Genomic DNA, 16,418 nt, shown 5'->3' with positions numbered 1-16,418 from the left:
TTGAGAGGAGGGAATGAAGGCCACACATGATAGATCTACTCCATCATTCTTACCTTCCTAAGCCTTTAGATCTGCTCTTCCACATTTTACTAGGGATGTTACAGCATCTTAGTCTCATTAAACGTAGATTGTCAAAGAGTCCAAGTGTCGTTCAACCAAAGTAAACTGTTGGAACCATTTCCAGCTAACATATTAAATACAAAAACACTCATAAGTGCTTCATCAATACATTTGACCCTTTTCTGAATTATTTTGCAACCTGCTTGGTCTAACACCCTTAGAATCCATTCACAGTGTTCCTCATTTTCACTCTGTGAGTGTTCAGTGCACTTAGAGAATCCTCTCCACACTGCAGTCTTTGTTGTCATTTTTGTTCCCATAGTGCTGAAGGGCAGCAGCTGCTCGGTCTCCCCAGGATCTGCGTCAGTTGGCATTTCACCACAATCAATCCCAAGTGATACTTGATTAATCATAAGCCAGTGCATGATTAATCCATTTCTCATTGGCAAGTAGCTAGATATTCAGGCAAGCCGAAGAAATGACCAAATTAAGCCTCAATTACTGTGTATGATGGTCGTCTGTCTCCTAATATGAAAATATTTATCAGAGTCCATCAAAAATAAAAAGCACATCAGTTTTTTAAAGAGAAATGATTTACCTTATGGAATTATTAACTATGTCTAAATATATTACTTATATAAAATAAAAAGGCAAAAAAAAAAAAAAAAAAAAAGAGAACATGAAGGTGCGTGGAGGGAGCAACTGCAGGAAGCAGCCACCATTGTTATGACTGGGGGAACAAAGCATGGAAGCTGGAAATCGTAAAGCCTAGAAGCTGGAAGGAGGGACCCGTAGTATTGAAACTAAGAATTCTGATGAGGGGGTTTTGCTTAGCTGATGGTGATGGGTGATGAGGTTAGCTCTACAAGTATTGGAAAAATTGAAAACTGGATGCAACTTCTGTTACAGGAAGTAACTGCTGTTACCAAGATAAATGCATTGCTAGGGGAATGCTCATAGGAACAGGAACAGGTAGGAAACAAACAATTTGCAGTACTTTGGTGCTCATGCTTATTTTGCAATCAAACTACATTTAGAAAAGTTATATCACAGAAAATTATTATTAGGGCAAAATAAAGATTAAATACTGAAAAACAAGTGAAAATAGCATGTGCCCAACTTGTATAGACAAGAGTAGTAGAAGATGTTCCCTTTCCATCCCTCTCACTTTGTGTGCATATGCAAAAGCAAAACATTATTATGTATGTGTATCCAAGCAAAACATTTGGAGTTCATACAAATTAGGGACATAATTTAAATTTATTTCCATTTCTTGACTAGAAATTGTCATGTCAAAGAAATTTGTGAGTGTATAATGTCAAAATATCACTTTTTATTGTATATTTAGTTAATTTTGAGGGGAAAAATCTGATAAAAGCTTGTCTAAAATGTGATATAACTTCAAGAGTTGCTAAACGAAGTTATTATGTAAGTGTTCACATGAGTTTTAGGTGTGGCTGTGAGAAGAAAGAAGTAAAGTTGCCTATATTTTCAGACTACATGGTTGTTTATGTAGAAAACCTTAAGGAAAAATCCATAATATTAGCGACTAATATGAATTTGACAAAGTTACAGGATAGCTATCTGGTGTATACACAAAAATAAATTGTATTTCAATCTATGAGCAATAAGCAATTGGAAATTGAGACATATAAATAGTATGATTTATAATAGTCTAAAAATAATAAATACTTTGGGATGAATTTACAAAATATGCCAGTCCTATATGCTTTAAACTGAAAAATATTAAAGAACATCTAAGTCAAGGGAGAGATATCATATCTTATGAATGAATTATTAGTCATCAGAGAAAGGTAAAATAAAACTACAACTAGATACTATACAGGTACAGTATAATGACTGAAATAAAAGATACTGATAATACCAAGTGTTGGCAAGGATATGGAATACTGAAATTCTCATATATTGCTGGTGAGAATCAAAATGGCACAGCCACTTTGGTTAGCAGTTTGGCAGTTTCTTATAAAGTTAAACATGTACCCACCATATGATCCAGCAATCCCAGTCCTATGTGTCCAAAGGAATAGAAACATATGTCCACAGAAGAAATTGTACAGGAATATTCATAGAAACTTCACCCATGATAGCCAAAACCCGAAGACAAATCAAATGTCCTCAAAAGCATTATGCTAGTAAAAGCCAAACAAAGAAGACTGTATGATTCTATTTATATGAAATTCTAGAAAAGGCAATGACGCAGTGATAGACAACAGATCTAGGGTTTTGAGGTCTGGAGTTTGGGGGAGAGGTTTAACTGGGAAGGAGAAAGAAAGCTTTTTTTATGTAGTGGAAATATTCTTATCATGATTGTGTGTTTTTTTTCTTTTTCTTTTTTTTTTTTTTTTTTTTTTTTTTTTTTTTTTTTTTTTTTTTTTTTTTTGAGACAGGGTCTTACTCTTGCCCAGGCTAGAGTACAGTGACACAGTCTCAGCTCACTGCAACCTTGAACTTCTGGGCTCCCGTGATCCTCCTGCCTCAGGCTCCTAGGCAGCTGGGACTACAGGCACGCACCACCACACCCAGCTAATTTTAAAATTTTTCATAAAGATGGGATCTTGCTATGTTGACCAGGCTGGTCTCAAACTGCTGGCCTCAAGTGGTCCTCCTGCCTTAGCCTCCCAAAATGTGGGGATTATAGACATGAGCCACCGTGCCTGACCAGATTGTATGGTATTTATACTAACTGGGGAGATTTATCCAAACTCATCAAATTGCTTACTTAAAACTGGTGAATCCTATAGTATGAATCTTATAGTACATAAATTATACCTCAAAGAAGCTGATTGTTAAAAATTTACAAAAGAAAACTCAATTGTCTTTCATAAAAGTGAGAGTAATTTATACTTTGACTAAGAGCGCAGCCTCATATCTCTAGTCCCTTTCTGAGAAGGCAAAATCAGAAGGCAAAATGAACAAGAATACGACTCAAAATTGTCCTTAGCTTAGGGGAAATATAAACACAAGGTATAATTTCTTGGGATCATTCACCAAGGGAGCAAGACTATCTTAAAGCATGATTTTTTGTTTTGTTTTTGAAACATGTCTCAGACTCTTTATTAAAACTCTTTATTAAAAATATCACCTTAGGTTTTGTTTCACTTGATATTTTGTCATTGGATGTCAAGGTTAACATCATGTGTTAGTGAATATGAAGATATTCTGTGTGTTGTGTCACTGAGGAGAGTATACTCTCTAAAACAAAAAATGCCCTATGTTCTGTTGCTTCAATATGCACGTCAGAAATGACAAAAGCTACCTTGTTTTATTTTGTTATTATTGTAAAGTTTGGGGAAACCTTTCAGTCTACAATATAATCTTTTAGAGAAATGCCTATTTATTTTAAAAGATAACTGGCATGTGCTTAACTATATGTACCATGCTAGGATTTTATATCTCATTCTAATTTAATTAAAATTAATTATAGCCTTATCCAGAGTATAGATATTATCTCTTCCTTTATCTTTTTCTTTTCTTTTATTGGATGAGCCACTGAGGCTAAGGAAGGCTGGCTGACTTGTTCAAGCTCACAAAGCCAGCAAGTGGTAGAGCTCGCAAGGGATATAAGCAGGATGTGGGAGTCTGGTTTCAAAGTCCATATTCTTTTTATCCCAGCCATACTTCCTTCAAAATAAAAAAGTGAAGGATAAGGGGGAGAGATAAACAGTAATGTAGTGCTCTGGGGGACAGTAAAATCTGTGGGTTTCAGAACACAGACCTGCTCCTTACAATAAGAAAACCTAGGAGTTCTGAGACGTGGCCCCGAGCGTTCCAAGTGCCAAGAAAAGCCAGTGTTTGTGCAGTGCAAATTAAATCGGGATCTCTGAGGATAGACCCAGGATTGCTATATATGTATTTATATGTAGATAAATGTGTGTGTCTCTGTATATATGTACACACACACTTTGTTAGTCTGCTGAGACTGCTATAACAAAATGCCATACACTAGGTGGCTTAAACAACATACATTATTTCTCACAATTCTGGAGACCGAGAAGTCCAAGATCAAGGTGCCAGAAGATTCGGTTCCTGGTAAGGGGCCCTTTCCTGGCTTGTAGACAGCTCCCTTCATTCTGTGTCCTCATATGACACGCAAAGAGAGAGAGCTCTGGTCTCTCTTTCTCTTCTGATAAGGACACTAATCCCATTATGAGGTCTCTACCCTTGAGACCTCATCTAAACCTAATAACCTCTCAGAGGCCATCTCCAAATACCATTGCACTGGGGGTTAATGCTTGAACATATTTACTTTGGAGATACAGACGTTTCATTCACAACACACACATGCACAGATGTACACACCCCCCAGGTGATTCTCATGTGCAGCAGTTTTGAGAATCATGGCTTTAGAACAGTTTCTCTCAAGCTTTCGTGTGCCTCAGAGTCACCTGGAGATCTTAATAGACAGATTGATGGCCACCACACCTAGAGTTTCTGACTCTCTAGATGTGGGGTGGGGCTCTAGAATTTGAATTTCTAACAAATCACCAGGTGATGCTTAAGCTGCTGGCTCACTTGGAGAATTACCATTTTAGAACTTGCTAATAACTTCTGACATATACATCCTAGGGAAGATTCCCATGTGTAGTAGAAGTTATATAGGTTTAACATTAAAGAGACAGACTTAGCCTGGAGATAAAGATCTGAAAGTCAAGAGTACATTTATAGCTATGGTATCTACTGGGCATCCAACAGTTTTGTAAATTAAAAACAGAAAATAATTGGAGAAAATGCAAGCAAGCATAGCTTAAAAAAGCATAGTTTAAGAGGAAGAGGAGGAAGGAGGTCTCAGGAGGACACTGCAAAAAGCAATAGAAAATGCTGCCTTAGGAAGAATACATGGTATGCCAGAAATCTTAGGTAGAACAAATAATGTTCACTGTTTTTGTGAAACTATAAAAGTAGATTCAACTTGTCTGTATTTCCTAAACCACAGAGGGAATCGAGTGTATAAAAGGAGAAATTTTTACCTTTAAAGTCACGATGACATTCCAGTGCAAGGTGACGGAAACATCACACTTGAATTTCATGTTTCCTTTGATAAATTTTCTTTGAACACTGGGGCCCAGGCTAATGTAGTTCCACTGTATAACACTACTCTGTAAGAAAAACTGACTTATGCTAGATGTTTTTTTAAAAACGATAAGCGTATCATTATCATGGAAGACTATAGTGATCTAGAACTAACGGAACAAATAAGAACAAAAGGGAAGGGATAAGTATAATTGTTCTGGAATCAAGAGTTCCTGTTCTCTTGCTAGAATTAGGTTTAAAAAGCTTTTAAAACTATTATAAGGGGTTTCAATTGTGTTTTACAAAGCTAAGTTGGCAAGACACATTTTGCTTTATTTTCATTAAATAAAATTAAATTTGATTCCAAGTTCCAATACCACTGATATGGTGGCAAATTCCATCTGAGTTATTATTGGGACTCCTTCCCTATTACAAACGTCATGCAAGGAATCTTTAGCAAAGTGGGCTTTTCTGGGTTGTGGGCTTCATTCTGGTTACTGCTAAGAAGACCATGACCCCTAAAATTCCACAGATGCTGTTGCACTTTCCCACACAACTCTCAGGGCCTGGGAATCTTAATCAAGGCCTTCAAACCAAGTCTAGACTCAACTTGCCCATCATGAAGCCATCACCAGCCCTCCTTCCTCTCCACACCAAATTCAAACTTTTGTTTTAGGTTTTTCAATACAACCTGACCCAAGGCAATGGCCAAAGGAAGTGGATGGGCATGACCTCGTAATAATACACATGGGCCACCAGGTTCTTCCACGAGACAAGAACTTATAGTGCATCTTAATCAGGGGCTATGCCAACATCCTAAGAGATGATTATGATCAGACAAAAAGGTTTTGTACAACTATACAGAGGCTCATTTTAAAAATCACTATTGGCTGTGTGCAGTGGCCCACACCTGTAATCCCAGCACTTTGGGAGGCTGAGGCAGGTGGATTGTTCGAGTCCAGGAGTTCGAGACCATCCTGAGCAATATGGCTAAATCCTGTCTCTGCAAAAAATACAAAAATAAGCTGGGCATGGTGGTTTATGCCTATAGTCCCAGTTACTGGAGAGGCTGAGCTGGGAGGATTCCTTGAGCCCAGGAGATCGAGGCTACAGTGAGCCTTAATTGTGCCACTGCACTCCAGCCTAGGTAATCGAGCAAGATGCTGTCTCAAAAAATAATAAAATAAAATAAAATAAAATAGTGAAATAAATAAAAAGCACTATTTGCAGTGTGTGGTGCGGACACACTTTCTACTCCCCACCCAGAAACACATACTTTAAGAATCACTGTGGTAACAGCTTCTATTATCTATAGGAGTACAGTATTTTTCTAGTGTGACAGAAAACCACAGCTCTAAGACACACGGTGGAATATGCAAACCCCTATGAGATAATTTTAAGTGAGAAGAAACCTTCTACCCAAAAGTAGACACAAAAATGTGCAGTAGCAGCCAAAGGTGAGGAAGAATCTCTGGATTACAGTAGAGCCTTAGAAAAAATTTTAAAACCTCAGGTACTTTTTAAAGATGTCCCAGTAAAACTTATATATAGAACTTCCCCTTCTGGGAAGATGCAGGAGCTGTATTTTTCCCTATTCTTTCAACTCAGCGCAACTAAAACCAAAAAATGGAAATCTAAAACCTGGTAAAAAAAATCCATAGGAAGATAAGACAAATGAAACAGAGAGAACAACAGAAAACAACAACAACAACAAAAATCAGAGTAGATGTCTGATTTATTTTGTTATTGTTGCATGTGCTTTTGGTATCATATTTATCTATGGAATTATTGTCTGATCCAAAGTCATGAAGATTTATACCTATGATTTCCTCTAAGAGCTTTATCGTTTAGGCTCTTACATTTAAGTCTTTCTTGGATCCATTTTTAATTAATTTTTGTGTACGGTGTGAGGGAGGGGTCCAACCCTTGGCATATTTTTGGAAAATCAATTGGCCATAAATATAAGGACTTATTTCAGGATTTTGAATCCTATTCCACCTATGCTGGTAACACACTGTCTTAATTACCGTAGCTTTGTAAGTTTTGAAATTGGGAAGTGTGAGTCTTCCAATTTTGTTTGAGAGTTTTGACTATTCTGCAACCCTTGCCTTTCCATATGTGTTTTACAATTAGCTTTCAATTTCTGCAAAGAAGTCAACTGGTATTTTTATAGGAATTGCATTGAATCTGTAGATCACTTTTGGGATTATTGCCATTGTAACAATATTAAATGTTCTGAGCCACGAACATGAAATGTTTTTCCATTGAGTCATGTCTTTAACTTTTTTCAATAATTTTTGTGGTTTTTAGTACATGAGTTTTACACTTCCTTTGATAAGGTTATTTGTATTTTGTTCTTTCTGATGCAATTTTAAGTCCAATTATTTTCTTGGTTTTATTTTTGACCTGTTCATTACTACTATATAGAAATATAATTAATATTTGCATTTTTATGTGGTATCTTGGAAACTTGCTGAACTAATTGACTAGTTTTAATAGTTTTTAGTAGATTCCTAGAGGATTTTCTATATACAAGATCACGTCATCTGAAAATAGAGAGAGCTTTACTCCTTCCTTTTCAATGTGGATGCCTTTTATTTAATTTTGTTGCCTATTTTCCCTGGCTAGAATTGCTAATACAATGTTGAATAGAAATGACAAGAGCAGACATCCCTGTTTTGTTTCTGATATTCACTATTAAATGTGATGCTAACTGTGAGTTTAATATGCGACCTTTTGTATCTATTTTTTGACACCAAAGGGATCATACCAAGCTTACTAATTTTTAGCCTGATTTTCCCCCAGTATACCACAAACATTTCTCCATGCTATTAAACAGTATTTTCTACATCACTTTAATCACTGGCTACATGCCAGTCTATTGTATATGACCACCCTTTAAAATTAATTTTCATTGTTTTTCTATAGTAATTCCAAAAATTATTCCATAAACCCATGTAGTTATTGCCATAGTTTTTTACTTAGGTTCATATCTGAGAAGCAGCATATCTGAGTCAAAAGGCATGCACCATGTGATAGATTTTCATATTCAATTTAATTTTTATTCTGCTTATTTTGTTTCTCTAACTGAATTGTCAGCTTCTTTAGGGTAGAACCTGAATTTTACTTTTGGGTATCTTCCACAGGACCTACACAGGGCCATTCACCTGAAGGTGCTTAGGGAAAATATTTAAAGGACAGGATTTTTTTTTTTTTTTGGCAACAAATTATTTATTCTTAAACATCCCTTATTATATCTAAGATATTCCAACTGTTCTAATTTTAGATAAAATTAAACATTTTTGATATACTTTATCTAATTTTATTTTATAGTTATTATTTCTGTAAGTGTCTGATTGTCAAAGATATTTCAAGTCTTTCTCTTTCTTCTTTTTATTCAAGACAGAGAAGTATATATCAGGAACTTGGCCCTTAAGGATACATTCTTTAAAGATGAGGGGGTTTGGCGAATAAATAAAGTTAGTAAAAATTTTAGCTGCTTTTACATTAATAGCCAGACTGAGTTAATATCTTCATCTTGTCTAAACAATCATCACAGGTAGTAACAATAAAATTTTGCAGCTAAATACACACAAATTGAGAAATTGGGTATGTTTAGTAGGCAGTTTGCAGAGGCGGGAGACATCAGGAACAAGACCAGTTAAAGAATGACCAGGGAGGAGACATGTGAAATATGAGAGGACTCAAAAGAAAATTCATGGAGATCTGTGCCAGGTGGAACAAACAGGAAAAGATAATGCCTATTAAATGTGAAGAATCTAAGCTTTTGTCCTACGAGAGTTTACTGTATTATACATTGCTATTTGCGTATTACTGTGCTAAAGAACAAAAGACATTTTGCTTAAAAAAAGAGCGAAATCTTTCTCATACTGGACTCTGTTTGACTTTAAAGTTGCGTTTCAAGGAAATCTGTTAGAGCTGTTTCTAGATGTGCTATTTCAAAGCCAGGGACTTTATGTATATATACAATTTATCTCTTAACATATATTAAAGAGATAACCTCTTTTATGAAATTTCACTCAACTGTTAGCAAAGTCCATGCCTTTTAAAGTTCAGAGATGTCAGAGTTTATCATGACATCTACATCTGTATCTCCAGCTCCCTAGCAAGGACTATAAACATGCAAAAGATTAGCTCATTTGTTAATTTTTATTGAGATGCAAAATGGTAATACTGTGTTGGATGTAGTGCTTGGAGTCCTTGTCCTTGGATATTTTAGATTTCAAGTAGTGAGATAAAAATATAATAAAAAAAGGTTATAATGATATAGTACAAATATCTATTATGCAGCCTTATATATCCAAACTGCTTAAGACCAAGACAAAACCAAAACATTGAATATCTATATAATCTGTGGAGATGTTTTCGAGGAGCTACAGGCACAGTGACTAGAGGAGTCAGATAAAGTAAGAATATGTTATGTTGTGCAAGAAGCCAAAGATTCTGAATGAGATGGGGGCTTGAGAGGAAAGCATGAAGTGGTCAGACATGATTACAGATGCCCCCTTTTCCCCCATCGAATTATAAAGCAGGAGTTATATTAATTTCGTCAGTTCAAGAGAAAGAGAGGAAGATTTTAGGAGATGCTTGGTCTATATATAGACTGGGTAGGGGAACGGTTTTGTATTATTTTGTGATACGGTAAGTTAGGTGCAGCCACAGGGAGATAGAGGACAAGCTCGGGGGAAATTCTTTTTTATTATGCTCATAGGTCCTAGAGACAAGTAATATGATATGCCACATAAAGCCACATGGGAAAAGCACCAGGGTGGTAAGGAGGCAGAAAACAGGAGCAATGGGAGTCCTTAAGCCACAGCCTTAGGTTTCCAAGGGAAAGGGAGGGCAGGGCAGAGCCAACAGTTTAGGACTGACTCCTTTGAATAATTTCGGTGGGCTCTAAACTACAGGAGGGGTCCCTAGTTACCTAGCACTTGGCCCTGGCATGATTAAGACAGAAGAATGTTGCTTCCTAGAGAGTATGCGCCAGATAAAGAAGACGTGGCTCTGAAGTGCTTAGTTCGTATATCAAAGACATGCTCCCAGCTGGGTCCTTTGTTATATCCCTGAGTTGGGTAGCCCAGAAAAAAGCAGCCTTTTCTCAACCCAAAATTTTTTTAAGATGTCAAAACATCGTAATATACAGAAAATTAAAAATTCTTACAGTATAGGAACATAATGAAAAAAATGCTAAAAGCTATGGATCAGCAGGAGCAGTGGAACACTCAAAAGAGTTCATCCTCCTCCTCCAGGGGCATGGTGCTATCTTTGTTTGGATCCTGACACCACCTGCATATAAGGCTGGGAAGGGACATGCCAAAGCTCCATGAACTAGAAGGGTGTTACGGGCGGGTCTTTGTTCTTAGAGCTCCCAAATGGCGGCAAGCCTTTTGTTCTCTGACCTGGGGTTCTTGGTCTCACGGATTCCAAGGTATGGAACCTTGGGCCATGCAGTGAGTGTTATAGCTCTATTGGAAGCTGTGGGTCACAGAAGAGAACCGTGGAACCCAGTGACTAGCATTTAGCTCGATTAGCACAGAACCTGGGCGCTTAGCCGTGCAGGAACAATGGCGAGCCTCTCTCCCAATCGGGAGTGTCAGTGGGCGCCTGGCTGGGTCAGAAGCCCAGCGAACTGGCTGCTGGATCCAAAGGGATGGAAATCAGCGGTGGATCTGCGACCGCAGGGATCAGCAGTGGTGGACTGCTGATCAGCCAGTGAAAGCTCAGCTTGAGCCAGAACAAACACGGACCAGAAGAGCATGCAGTTGCAAGATTAAATAGAGTGAAAACAGAGCTCCCATACAGCTGGAGGGGACCCAAAGGGGGTTGCCACTCCCGGCTGGAATGCCTGGGTTTATATACCCTGATCATTGTCCCTCCCCCTGTGCTCTCAGGGATAGATGATTGACTATTTCTTTACCTCCTGCTTTCAGCCTAATTGGTATGATTGATCAGGTGTGAGCTGAGTTACAAGCCCCTTTTTTAAAGGTGAGTGCAGTCATCTTCCCCAGCTAGGCTTAGGAAATCTTAGTCGGCCTTGGAAATCCAGCTAGTCCTGTCTCTCAAGGGGATCCAGGATGCTGAGAAAGATGCTATTAATCAACTATATGTGTGTCATTTCCATTGTGACCTCAATTGTTCAATTCACAAAGTCTGCCTCTTTATTTCCGTGGCTACTATTCTAGTAGGATTATTTTCTACCCATGCTTGGGCCACTACACTAGACCCCTATGTGGTAACCCTTCCGGGGCCTGCCCTTTTACCACGGATGATTAATCTTTTTATATCAATCTTGGCAAACCTCACTTTCGGCTTTGGCTGACTCTGCCTCCTTGAAGTTCCACTTCAAGTTCATGCTTTACTAACATTGGGGTTCAGCAAATGATACCCAAAAGTATGACGCTTTGGCCTGCAGGACACTTTGAATTAAAAGAAATTGAGAGAAATTGAAAGACCTTAGAAGCTGCCTCAGAACCATGGGCTTCTAATCTCTTGTTCCTCTCCCTGACTAATAATGCAGGGAGGGGCTTTCTCCCAGGAATTTCCTTATCTGATGGGGGAAATTTTATCCAAAAGAAATGCAGTTGTCTTAAACACCCTCCTTAAGAATCTCATTAAAAATCCAGGAAAGATTAACTATTCATCACCACACCCAGACAGACTTTTCATCTATTCTTCTGAAGGCAGCTCTAAGAGATTAACCAAGAGACTTTATCTGTATGGTAGGACAACCTTTGTTTACAATGCAGTTCTGTCCTCCTCATTCTGTAATTTGTAGGTTCCATTAAGGTTTCTAAGGGAATCATTTACAAACTATTGTCTTCTTTTGGGGCCTATTCATTTCCCCTGAAAATCATTAAATACTCCTCACAATTGTCTACATCCCCTATTTCCCTCTCCACCATGAAGAGGGCATTTAAGACTCAACAATCTATCCCTTTTTTGAGTCTCATTTTGTGTGGCTTCTGTGCTTAGGCATATTAATAAATGTGTATGCCTTTTCTCCTGTTAATCTGTCTGTTGGTTCATTTCAGCAGTCTGGAACCTTCAGAGGGGGAGGAAAAATACTTTTCGCCCCTAGACAAATAATTCTTCAAACTCTTTCATGAATTGTTACGAACCTTATTTCGTACAGTTCTGTTATAGTAGGTAGCTAATGAGGCATGAACAGGGCAGGAGAGGGCTCCCCACACCCCACCAGGAATTCAGGCAGCCATTAGGTGATGGTCAGGCAGTTGTCACAGTGTCACGCTAAAATAATAACTGGTAACAGGGAAGGGCAGTCTCCCAAAAAAACACCTGAAACTGGTGATCAGTAGCTTCCTGATAAGATCTCAGGAGTTGAGTGAGTGGGCCCAAGCATGCACATTAAGAGGCAGCATGGTGGAGTTTAACTGGTAGATGAACTTGCAGGGACATTCGACAGGGAAGGGAAGAATACCTCAAGTGAGCCTGTGTACAACTCCAGTAAACACACTGCACATGCTCACCTCCCAAGTGCTGGCAGGCCACTGCACATGCAGACAGCCCACCCCAGGGGAAGAATCAGGGGAGAAGGGATGCCAGACCCCAGAAGTATGCCAACATATAAAACCTCAAGTTAAAAGGTCAAACAGTGCACTTGTTTGTGCACTGCACAGTCACCTGCTTGAGCCCTCTACCAAGTGTACTTCACTTCCTTGCATTCCTGCTCGAAAGCTTTTTAATAAATTTTCACTTCTGCTGTAAAAACTTGCCTCAGTCTCTCCTTCTGCCTTATGCCCCTCAGTCGCATTCTTTCTTCTGAAGAGGCAAGAATTGAGGTTGCCACAGACCCACACAGATTCATTGCTGGTAACATACGTTAGTGCCATGTCTCAGATACATTCTGCCGCTAACAGTTCTTTTATTTTATTTTTATTATTTATTTTATTTTATTTTATTTTATTTTATTTGAGACAGAGTCTCACTCTGTCACCCAGGCTGGAGTGCAGTGGCGCGATCTTGGCTCACTGCAACCTCCACCTCCCGTGTTCAAGTGATTCTCCTGTCTCAGCCTCCCAAATATCTGAGACTAAAAGCACACACCACCATGCCCAGCTAATTATTATATTTTTAGTAGAGACGGAGTTTCTCCACGTTGTCCAGAATGGTCTCAATCTCCTGACCTCATGATCTGCCTGTCTCAGCCTCCCAAAGCGCAGAGATTACAGGCGTGAGCCACCGCCACCAGTCTAACAGTTCTTTTATCAAATCTTTAGACCTTGCCTCACCTAGGTCAGAATTTTTAGTTTTGCTTCTGTGCTTTTGCTCAGCTGTTTTCTTAGCCCTACTTCCCTTGAATTAGATTCTACTTATTATTCAAGGCCCAGTCTAAATTCTATATTTAAAAAATCAATTTTAAAAAGCATTAAAAAATGATTCTGGGGACAGATTATACATTCTATTTTTAACTGAAAATCTTGGGCTACATACTTCAACTTGTGACTGCATATTTGTTTTTTTCTCTTTGTTAGTGTGGGGAAGACAAAAATAATTTTCTCTCTACCCTTCTGAGTTCTTAGCTGGAATGAGCTCCTGTAACAAAAGACAGATTAACAAGGAAAAAGCCCGTAGAAGATTGTTAGAGTGTATACCTCATTTATACATGGGTGATACCCAGGGAAAATAAGTCAATCTTAAAGAAGTGGCTTTGAGTTCTGGCTGAAATACCATCTTCAACTGAAACAAAGGAGGATATTGAGGAAGGTTGTAAGTAGGAGATGATCAGGAAAAGTTTGGTGCACAAGGGCAAGGTTTGTTACACAGATTTTTGTTGGTGCCTTCTTTGTTGACATTAGTTTCTAGTAATTTAAAGCCTTCCTTCTTTTCTCAGTACGGAGAGAGAGATACCCTTACACATGGAGATTTCCTTTATAGATATATATTTTCTTTACAAAAAAGAAACTTCTACTCTGTTTTCAGAACTTCTCAAAATAAGTTTCTCAAAATAATCAGCACAAAATATTTTGAGAGCACTGTTTTGGGATAGCATATTTAGGTCACCGATAGTCATCTTTTGGAGTGATATATTCTAGTCTCTCATTCCAGGAATAAGTCTATTAACTAGGATTCTGAGAAAGAATTGATCTCATTGAACATTCTGTTAAATCCATTATTTCATATATTTCCATTCTGCTTTCCTAATTGTATTGTAAACATTTTGACAATGGTAGCCATTGGGCACCAAGCAGTAACCCATAGTACATGCTTGTTGACAGAGGAAGCCATATCGAATAAGATAAAATAAGATAAAATGTCACAACCATGTAATGTATAGGGAAATGATCAGGAATTGAATGGCACTAGTCAGACAGTTTCTAAACAAGGTAATATAGTTCTGCAAAGGTTTTTGTTTGTTTGTTTTTCAAAGGCTTAGAATGCCAGCAACAGGAAAGAAAAATTCCAGATATTATGTGCCCACTGTGTTGTTTGGTGCAAACATCCTAGGGAAACTGGAACCTGGAATATTTGATGAGCCCTCCAACTACGGCATGTTAACCTGGAGTGTGGTGTATTTTCTTTTATTTCTCAGAATCCCTGTAATTATTAATAGTGGAAATCATCCAAGGGCAAAGAATGTGTGGTCCTTCTGACGAGGGACCAGGTTCCATAAATAAAAGAGCTTACTAATTATCATCTCTTCCATCTCGAGTCCATTTCTGCCACCCAAAGCAATGAAGCACTTCATTAAAAAACATTACTATTTTATTTAAAATGCTAAATTAATTTAGTATTCCTTTTAATTTCCCAGGAGACTTTGAAGAGATTATGGAACCATCTGTGTATGCCCAGAAGTGGTAATAATAATACTAGGAGAACCTGCCTCAGTCTTGGTGGCCTTTTCTCTTTCAAAAGTGGCCCAAACGGAACCATTGCTTTTACTGATTAGTTATAGTTGCTTTCTTTCAAACTGGTAGGAAAGGAGACTATACTTTCAATACTCTTTTACGACATAGGTGTGTCAAAAATGAGCTATACTGAAGAGAACAGTTCATGAAGAGTATTTAGTGGGGTTATTCAGTAATCAGAGTTCATGAAAAAGTTGAGCAGGTTCATTCTTAGCTTGTTTTTATTCACTGAGTATCCTTTGGTAGCTTAGTGAAGTGCCTGAACCACTTGTGTGCCAGTTATAAACGTGTTGTTTCTCAGCTCCAAGCCAACATTTCTAAACTCCATGTTGTGATGGTGGGGCTAGGACTTTGTAAACTACATTTCAGCATGGCCAGCTGGCCCCTGCTAGGTTCTACCAAGAGGAAGATGGCAAGGCTGGAAAAAGGCCTGTTTGTTTTGCATGGTCTTCCCACTGTGCAATACTTCACATTTGCAGCAGCAATACCTTCCCATAACAATAGCTGAAGTCATTTGTTGTTTTTGTTCTTTCAACCCTTGCAGAGTTGGGTTATCCTGAAACTGCCTTTGCAAAAATTATAACTGAGTTAAATATTACAGTGAAAGATACCTGACCTAAATGACTCCATCTTACTTCTAACCTCCATGCTGTCCTTGTTCATTGATGGTGGGCCAAACTTATTTTGGGAGAAACTTCGTTTATAGTTTACCTTTGAAGCAAAGATAATAACAGCTCCTTTCCCAAAACAAACCCCTTTTCTGCCTGGGAACTATATCATCTTTACAGGACTAACAAATTTGCCACAAGATTGGAAATTACAGTTTAGGAGTCAGGTAGCCAGTGGCTGCAAGATTCGGAACCTCCTCAGATTGCTTCTAGGGATAACGTCACTGTTGTAAAACTTAAGATCAGTGCTTGAGATATTTTTGCAGACCTTGTTCATTACTTGACATCACATGACTACAAAGCTGAAAATAGTTACTATCAGTAATATAGTAAAATATTTGCTAACAGTACTTTGTTTCAAAGTTTACTGAACAATAACTCAGTGTTCTAGTCTTCCCTTGTTAGTTAACAGGTTTATACTGAGCTAATTTTTTAAATATTAAATTCCTTCCATTCAAATAACTGACATAGTTTCTGTCTCCTGCTTGGACCCTGACTGATACAGAAATTGATTCCACAAGTGATCTCAGGTAACAGACACTCCAAAATGGGATTTGAAAATTGGTTTCTTCATGTTCTTGGGTTTGAACACAATGCTGAAATTATATACTAGTAATCTGTGGCATGTAGTAGCAACTCATTCAATCAAATTACCACTATTAGTGATTGTGATGGAGTGCCTGCTAAGGCAACTGCCTAAGAAGCTGCTGAACTTGACCATTATGGCAGTAACAACAATTATAAGAACTTTGATGTGGAATGGATTTTCTGA

Source organism: Rhinopithecus roxellana, chromosome 5, assembly GCF_007565055.1.
Source record: "Rhinopithecus roxellana isolate Shanxi Qingling chromosome 5, ASM756505v1, whole genome shotgun sequence".
Taxonomy (NCBI): Eukaryota; Metazoa; Chordata; class Mammalia; order Primates; family Cercopithecidae; genus Rhinopithecus; species Rhinopithecus roxellana.
This window is presented reverse-complemented; position numbering follows the sequence as displayed.